Raw genomic sequence first — 9045 nt, forward strand, 5'->3', positions numbered from 1 at the left:
GATGGTTTATCAAACACATCTCCACTAAGTAGAGTTGGGCCAGCAAGGGGCGCTGTCCCTTCCTGGGACTATGCTGACCTCTGGGCTTGGTCCCAGGGTGGGGGTGGGGGATTCCTAGAGTCAGACCCCGCTGGGTTCAGAGCCTGCTGTGTGATTTTGGCCAAGTCACCTTTCTCCTTAAGGCCTACTTCCTCCTTGTTCCAAGAGAGTGTTGATTTAGATTACAGTTTTCCAAACAGAGCTCCATGCATGCCTCTCTGAGGTCCCTGGAAACAAAGTCCATAGAGCGGAGGCTGAGAGGCTGGGCTCCAACCCTAGAACCCCACTCCCACACAGCCCTCTGCTTCCCAAACTCAACTTCCCTGCAGGGCTTTTGAAGAGGAGATGTCGATGCTGAAAACAAAGGAAACCAAGTAGATGAAAGGCAACTAACTGGAGAAAATCTTTAAGATCCTGTCTAGATGCTGGATCCTAAGATGATAATGAGGTTGCCCTACCTTAGCTTTCTCTTCCTCCTGTGTAACAGGGAAGGAACCACATGCTCCATGCGGATGATATAGGATGAAGTGAGACAATATGAGTGAAATTCTGTGTATGACAAAAGTGTGAGTGTTGCGATATTTTCAATCATGATAAAAGGAGTAAGTTCAAGGCAGAAAACTCTTCCAGGCCTAATGGTGACAATTATGTTAGTTGCTCAGTTGTGTTGAACTTTATGCAACACCATGGACAATAGCCCATCAGGCTCCTCTGTCCATGGGATCCTCCAGGCAAGAATACTGGAGTGGGTTGCCATTTCCTTCTCCAGGGGATCTTCCCGACCCACAGATCGAACCTGGGTCTTCTGAATTGCAGGTGGAGTCTTCACTTTCTGAGCCACTGGGGAAGCCCAGTTCCATTCAGTTCAGTTCAGTCACTCAGTCGTGTCCGACTCTTTGTGACTCCGTGAATCGCAGCATGCCAGGCCTCCCTGTCCATCACCAACTCCCAGAGTTTACTCAGACTCATGTCCATCGAGTCAGTGATGCCATCCAGCCATCTTATCCTCTGTCGCCCCCTTCTCCTCCTGCCCCCAATCCCTCCCAGCATCAGAGTCTGTTCCAGTGAGTCAATTCTTCGCATAAGGTGGCCAAATGACTGGAGTTTCAGCTTCAGCATCATTCCCTCCAAAGAAATCCCAGGGTTGATCTCCTTCAGAATGGACTGGTTGGATCTCCTTGCAGTCCAAGGGACTCTCAAGAGTCTTCTTCAACACCACAGTTCAAAAGCATCAATTCTTCGGCACTCAGCTTTCTTCACAGTCCAACTCATACATGACCTCTGGAAAAACCATAGCCTTGACTAGACGGACCTTTGTTGGCAAAGTAATGTCTCTGCTTTGCAATATGCTGTCTAGGGTGGTCATAACTTTTCTTCCAAGGAGTAAGTGTCTTTTAATTTCATGGCTGCAGTTACCAACTGCAGTGATTTTGGAGCCCCCCAAAAAATAAAGTCTGACACTGTTTCTACTGTTTCCCCATCTATTTCCCATGAAGTGATGGGACCAGATGCCATGATGTTCATTTTCTGAATGTTGAGCTTTAAGCCAACTTTTTCACTCTCCTCTTTCACTTTCATCAAGAGGCTTTTTAGTTCCTCTTCACTTTCTGCCATAAGGGTGGTGTCATCTGCATATCTGAGGTTATTGATATTAAGCCCAGAAGCTTCCAAATGATACTGCAGCTGCTATGCCATGGACCACACTTTGAGCCACAAGGTTTTTTTTTTTTTAAATATGGTTATACAAGTAACATAGTTTTTTAAAAAATCATGTATTTGATTGTACTAAGTCTTAGTTATGGCATACTGAATCTTTAGTTGCAGCATGTGGAATCTAGTTCCCTGACCAGGGATCAAACCCTGGTCCCCTGCATTGGAAGTGTGGAGTCTTAGACACCAGACTACCAGGGAAGTCTCTGAAATGTTCTTAAGAGAGGAGAAGCTTTAAGCCACCCTCATGCTGCTAGAATGCCAGACACACAGAACTTTCGTCTGTTTAGTTCCATGATATAACCCAAGATGGGCTTCCCTGGTGGCTCAGATGGCAAAGAGTCTGCCTGTAGTGTGGGAGACTGGGGTTTGATCCCTGCGTTGGGAAGATCCCCTGGAGAAGGAAATGGCAACCCACTCCAGTATTCTTGCCCGGAAAATCCCATGGATGGAGGAGCCTGGCAGGCTACAGACCATGGGGTCGCAAAGAGTTGGACACAACTGAGTGGCAATGTCCGTATCCCAAGAACTCAGCTTGGGAGATACTGAGTGCTCCATAAACATTTGATGAATAAATAAACTAGCCACTGACATCTCAGTAGGGATTATTGTATTGTATTGGTCAGAAAATTTGAGGAGAGGACTTGGACCAGGGAACTTTTGAAAGAAGCCTAGCAAAAGAGAAAGGACTGTTAGGAGGAGGTTGCAATGAAAAGATCTGACCATCAGGTGGCAGTAGCACACACAAGCTTTACTGGAAAAGAACTCGCTTGCCAGTGCAGGAGACGCAGGAGACAAGGGTTTGATCTCTGATTCGGGAGGATCCTCTGGAGGAGGGGATGGCAGCCCACTCTAGTATTCTTACCTGGGAAATCCCATGGACAGAGGAGCCCGGCAGGCTACCGTCCAGGGGGTTGCAAAGAGTTGAACATGACTGAGTGACTGACCAAGCATACACGCTTTTCAGGAGGGACATCACAGCAGGGGTCTGCCAAAGGCTACCCAGAAGTGGGTCTCTACTTAGAAGGGAGAGAGCAAGTGGACTCGGGGGAAGGAGCTCCTGTGTGTGTAAGTGATGTCACTCTGTAGCGCAGTTGGGAATCTCTGGGTCAGAAATCTCCAAAGGACAGCAGCAGCTTGGGGATTTTGTGACCTGGGGCTCATTCCCAGCTAGCAAATGCTGGGCACACTTTCACGGGATATGCAAAGCAGATGGGCTTGAAATGGCTCAAAATCTCTTTATCTGGGCGATACTTCACACAGTTAGGCAGTAGTAGACTTTGGAGCTCACAGATCTCAGCCTGCTGTGAAGAAATCGCCACCGGGACCAGCACTTACAGGCCGTCTTTGGCTCACGGATAGAACCCAGGGCCTGGGCAGCAAGGAAAGCGAGGCTTTGTTGGGACATCCCTGGTGGTCCAGTGGCTGAGGCTCCATGCTCCCAATGCAGGTGGTCCAGGTTTGATCCCTGGTTGCGGAACTAGATCACATGTTGGTTATTCCCCAAGTCGTGTCCAACTCTTTGCAACTTGATGAACTGCAGCCCCCCAGGCTTCCCCATCCCTCATCATCTCCCAGAGTTTTCCCAAGTTCATATTCATTGAATCAGTGATGCCATGCAACCATCTCATCCTCTGTCGCAACTCATCCTTTTGCCTTCATTCTTTCCTACTATCAGGATCTTTTCCAAAGAGTCGGCTCTTCAGATTAGCCGGCCAAAGGATTGAAGCTTCAGCGTCAGCATTGGTCCTTTCAGTGAGTATTCAGGGTTGATTTCCTTTAAGAGTGACTAGATCATATATGCTGCAACTAAAAAAAAGAGAGAGAGATCTTGCATGCACAACGAAGATCAAAGATTCCATGTGCTGCAACTAAGATGGAGCCAAATAAATGAAAATAAAATATTTTAAAAATAAAGTGAGGCTTTGTACAATTAAAATGCAGGACAAGGGTGACTAGGAGTTGGGGGACTCAGGTTGGAGAAAAAAGTAATTTAAGTCTTTTCCTGTCACTTCTAGCCTGATCACACTATAAGATCATAGAATCAAAGAACAGCTAATTTGTAAATTTGACACTGAACACACATGGATCCCGTCTTTAAGACTTTTACAGACTAGTCAGGGTTTCTTTACTAACTAGCTGGTGAATTTGCTCAAGTGACCTCTTCTCTCTAGGCCTCAATTTTCTCACATAAAATAGGAAAGGGTTGATTCTGTAGTTCTTATTAGGTTCATGGGCAGAACTTAAAAATAAATGATGTCATTTCCCAGAGACTGGCTCAGGGGTGGCCTAGGAGTGAAACTTGGGCATCAGTGTGCCAGTGCCAAGACCCCCTGGACCAGAAGGCTCTTGACTCAAGGACCCTGACACCAAGACTCCCTGCTGCTTCTTCTAGTCACCTGTATCTGGCGCCTGGCAGAGGCTTAAAATACAAAGAAGGGAAATGGTCCTTGACTTCAGAGAAAGCCTCCAGAGAAAGTCAGTCGAATCTTTTGACCATATTTGAATTTGGGTTGAAGATGGTATTACTGAACTAAACTTGGTCCTCTGTTCGCCTGCACATAGTAAAGTCGATCTACTGACTCAGTTGTGGTGAAGGAAAATTCAGTGTTTATTGCAGGGCACCCAGTAAGGAGTCCAGCAGTGATACTCAGACTAAAGAAAGGGTGAGAGAGTTGGGCTTCCCAAGTGGTGCCAGTGGTAAAGAACCTATCTGTCAATGCAGGAGATGTAAGAGATGTGATTTCGATTCCTGGGTCTGGAATAGCCCCTGGAGGAGGGCCACTTCAATATTCTTGCCTGGAGAATCCCATGGGCAGAGAAACCTGGCAGGCTATAGTCCATGGAGTCGCAAAGAGTCAGACATGACTGAAGCAACTTCACGCACACGAGGAAGAGGGTTACTGAGTGTGTGATCAGCTTGTGACCATCAACATTTTTCTGATTGGTTGTTGGTGAGGTAATTGGGAGTCAACATCATCACCCATCTAGTTCCAACCAGTCTGGGGTCTGTGCTTGTGAGTAGCATACAGTTGACTTCTTCTACCTGGTGGGGGTTTCAGTGTCTGCAAAATAGCTCAAGAATATGGTTCAGAATATTATCTCTAGCTCTTGAGAAGAAACTAAAGGTCTTTGACTTTATTTAATGACTAAACTATTATTATTTTGTTTTGCTTGAATATTTTCCTTTGTTTCTGCATATTCCCACTCCTCTGATTACATTTCTTCTCTGAAACTCAAGAAAGGTGTATAAGGCTAAATTGTTTCTACTTTATAACTGGCAGGCAGGGAACACTCTGTCAAGGCGGGCTCTGTCCTGGGAATATCTCAGGCTTTTGCTAGGTTACAACCCCTCCTCCCACTTTTCTTTGATACTTTTCAATCTTGAGGAGGAAGAGGTATGGGAAGGGAATAAAGTTTTGGATAGAGAGGTTAATCATAAACTTAGCAGAGGAACTCAATTTTAGGGGAATTCAGTTTTAGTAGAAGCTTTTCTATTTTCTTCATCTAAGACAGTTCGAGCTTAACTTCTGGGGGGCATAGATTGTGCTCTAATAGAAGGTGTTCAGTCGAGGCAAAATTTTGCCAATTTTGGGGAAACCAAATCATTTTGTATTTTTTCTTCATATAATTATGAAATCCCTAAGTCATAATGGAAAACCTCAACATGGTTGATGTTAAACCCAGTTGTCAGAAAAGTTTGGAGAGACAGTGAAATACTCTATTTCTATTGGGGTTCTTAGCCTGAGAAAACTGAAGAGGGATGGTCAACTTTCAAAAAAAGTTATGCCTCTGGGTTCACCATCCATACTGTGGCGGTTGTTTACAAAGCAGTTCAAGAAATGTCCACGAGAGGTCAGCATTTTCCTGAAGATAATCCTATTATTCTCTTCCCATCTTAGTTCTGGGAAAAATCTTGAGAAGAAAAATAAACAGTTCAATACATGCTCTCTGCAGTGAAAGTCAAGTCTTTTAAAGATTTCCTAAGAAAAAGCTGTTTTTTCCCCTCCGGGAAAAGTTTTTTCAGCTATTAATTGAGCTGTAGTTTAATCCTGACTTGGACTATTTACATGTAGGGTCTGACCCTTGACAAGTATCCAGCAAATGTTGTCTGTTACCTGTGTCTAGTCTCCAAAAGGATTCTAAGGGATTCTCTTCTCCCAAGAGATTCTAAGGGTCTTCTTATACATACTTGAAAGTCAACAAAGACTCTTCTGGTTGTTCAGAGGTTAAGACTCCACCTTCCAATGCAGGGGGCATGGGTTCGATCCCTGGTTGGAGAACTAAGATCCCGCATGCTGTGCAGTGTGGCCAAAAATTTAAAAAGAAAGCCAACAAACTGTGGTCCTGTTTCTAGCTGAGGACCTCTTACGTGGATGATCGATTGACATGTGGAATGAACCCTACCCCACCTCCACCTGGGGGAGTACACACACCCATCTTGCCAGAACTCAACACAGGAGTTCCAGCATCATGTCTGCAAGGAAGACAGGCATGTTTTCACGTTGGTGGGTCGTGGCTGGCACTCTCTATAATAAATAAACAAAAAGGTCAAGACCCTCATTACCATGAGGAGTTGATCCATAGAGGGAACAGCCGTGCCTGCATCCTCTCCCCAGGGAAAATCCACTCAGGCTGGATGACTAAGAAAAGCTGACTCTGAGACAGAGCAGAGGAATGATCTTGGTGGCCAGTGAACTCGGACTGCTGCTTCCGGTACTTCACCTCCACTCCGAGGGGCTTCCTTCCACGTCCTGGAGTCAGGCACTCCCCTCCATGGGCCATGATGGAGTCACTCCTCCACCTTCTTCTCTCTCCTTGGTACCATTTCTTATGTGGTCATGGACATTTTCTTTCCTTTTATCACAGGCCATGGAGCTGGAGCATGGGGAGCAGGGAGAGGGAGATAGGGGCTAGTTCCTGCTGGGCTTGGCCAGTAATGTTTAGATTTATAGCCTATCCTAAGTGAGAAGGTTGGGCTTCCCAGGTGGTGCTAGTGGTAAAGAATCTGCCTGCCTACCCAGGAGACCTAAGAGATGCAGGTTTTATCCCCGGGTCAGGAAGATCCCCTGCAGGAGGGCATGGCAACCCACTCCAGTGTTCTTGCCTGGAGAATCCCAAGGACAGAGGATCCTGGCAGGCACATTCCATGGGGTCAGAAGGAGTCAGACATGACTGAAGCAGCAGAGCACGCACACACACAAGGTGGAGCAATCTGAGCCCTATCCCTTCACCACCCTACACCCTGCTTCAGAGCGCCCGCTCTACTCGTCTGCACCACCTGACTCCTACTCAATTTTTAAATCTAGGTTTTGGGGCAACTTTTTCCATGAAGACATTGAGGACCATCCATGCCCGTCCTCATTAATTTATACAGCTAGATAATTTTATTATTTATTTATTATTCTGGTTAGGCTGGGTCTTTATTGCTCACAGGCTCTTCTCTAGTTGTGGCAAGCAGGCAGGGGCTACTCTTTAGCTGCCGTGCGAAGACTTCTCATTGTAGTGGCTTCTTTTGTTGCAGAGGACAGGCTCTAGGGCCCTCAGGCTTCGGTAGTTGTGGCACATGTGTTCAGGAGTTGAGACTCCTGAGCTCTTAAGTACAGGCTCAATAGTTGTGGCACATGGGCTTAGTTGCTCTGCAGCATGTGGGATCTTCCCAAATCAGGGACGGAATCCATGTCTCCTGCATTGCCAGATAGATTCTTTATCACCTAGCCACCAGGGAAGCCAAGGGACTAAGTGTTTTGCATTTTGCAATCCACAAAGCACTTGGCTACTTACCTGAAACTGATTAAAGGTTTCTCCCCTATGAGGAAGTAGAGAGCTCCTATGAAGATTTTTCCTAAGCCTAAATGGTATACAGTGAAGAAGCAATTACCTTAGGACACATCTTGCTAACAGGTGCACAAGATAAATCGAGATAAAGCACAGATGCTCACAGATACAGTTCAAAGTTACAGTACCTTGATGCTGAGAGACTGAGTGTAGTTCCCAAGAAAGGAACTCAGGGTGCTGCTATGGCTTCTGTAATGGCTGGCTACAAAACAACCACGGATGCTATTTTTGGTTTTCTCCTTTTCTATTTTGTAAAAGCAAAAATCCTCTTTGGATTCCATTGGCAAAAACAAAAAACTTTTTGTAAATCTTTTGTAAAAAGAAGTGGTGTCAAGCAGACTTTCCAAAAGCAGGGGGTACCGAAAGCAGGGGGATACCTATAAAACTTACTGTGAACACACTAGGAGCACCTGAATTTTATGTGCACCTCCCCTTTACTCTTCCCTTTCCTTAGAAGACTCTGCCCAGAGGTCCACCTGGCTTGTTTCATCTTCTGACACTCTGTGACCCCATGGACTGTAGCCCACCAGGCTCCTCTGTTCAGGGGATTTCCCAGGCAGGAATACTGGAGTGGGTTGCCAGTTCCTTCTCCAGGGGATCTTCCTGACCCTGAGATGTAACCCAAGTCTCATGCCTTGGCAGGCAGATTCTTTATTGCTGAGCCATCAGAGGAGCCCACTCCCGTATCAGTACCTGATTATTAATTCAAAAATGTTCTTCATGGAGCACGGTGTTAGCCTCTCAGTCACGTCTGACTCTTTGGGACTCCATGGATTATAGCCCGCCAGGCTCCCCTGTCCCTGGAACTCTTCAGGCAAGAATACTGGAGAGGGTTGCCATTCCTGGAGCACGGATTCTATGTCAATTCCAGGTGCTGGAGACGTCACACAGAGCGCCCCCTAGCTCAGCCTGGAGTGGAAACCAGTTCCAACACACGGAAAATTAGTAGTATTTTCCCATAATTACTTTATATTTTCAGATTTTGCCTTCTTTCTTGTATTAGGGGGTGAATTGGGAAAATAGTGATTCCTTCTCCTGAGGTAGATATGGGGGCCTGAGGGGGCTATGTTCCTGTTGAGAGAGCCACAAAAATCTCAGGAGAGCTACTGAAGCTTCCTGAGGCTCATTATATACATTTGAAAAACCCCAATCATAATACTTCTCAGAGTTGTTTGGACAATTAAATAATATATGTGAATGCCCTCTATATAAAAAAGCATCATTAAAATGCTATAACCCAAGTATCTCCAGCTGTCTCCAGCTTGCAGAAGCAAAGTGCAGGATGGGTGCTGGGGTCCTGATCCAACTCCCCTAAGACCCTCACTGTCCCCTGGTATGAAGCCAGCCCCCACCCAGTAATTCCAGATGACCCAGTAGGGAGACCCTCACTCACGTCTGTCAGAACCTCCATCCCCCGATCTCCTTCCACTTCTCTCCTCTCCTTATCCATCAACGTCT

This window comes from Capra hircus, chromosome 11, assembly GCF_001704415.2.
Source record: "Capra hircus breed San Clemente chromosome 11, ASM170441v1, whole genome shotgun sequence".
Taxonomy (NCBI): domain Eukaryota; kingdom Metazoa; phylum Chordata; class Mammalia; order Artiodactyla; family Bovidae; genus Capra; species Capra hircus.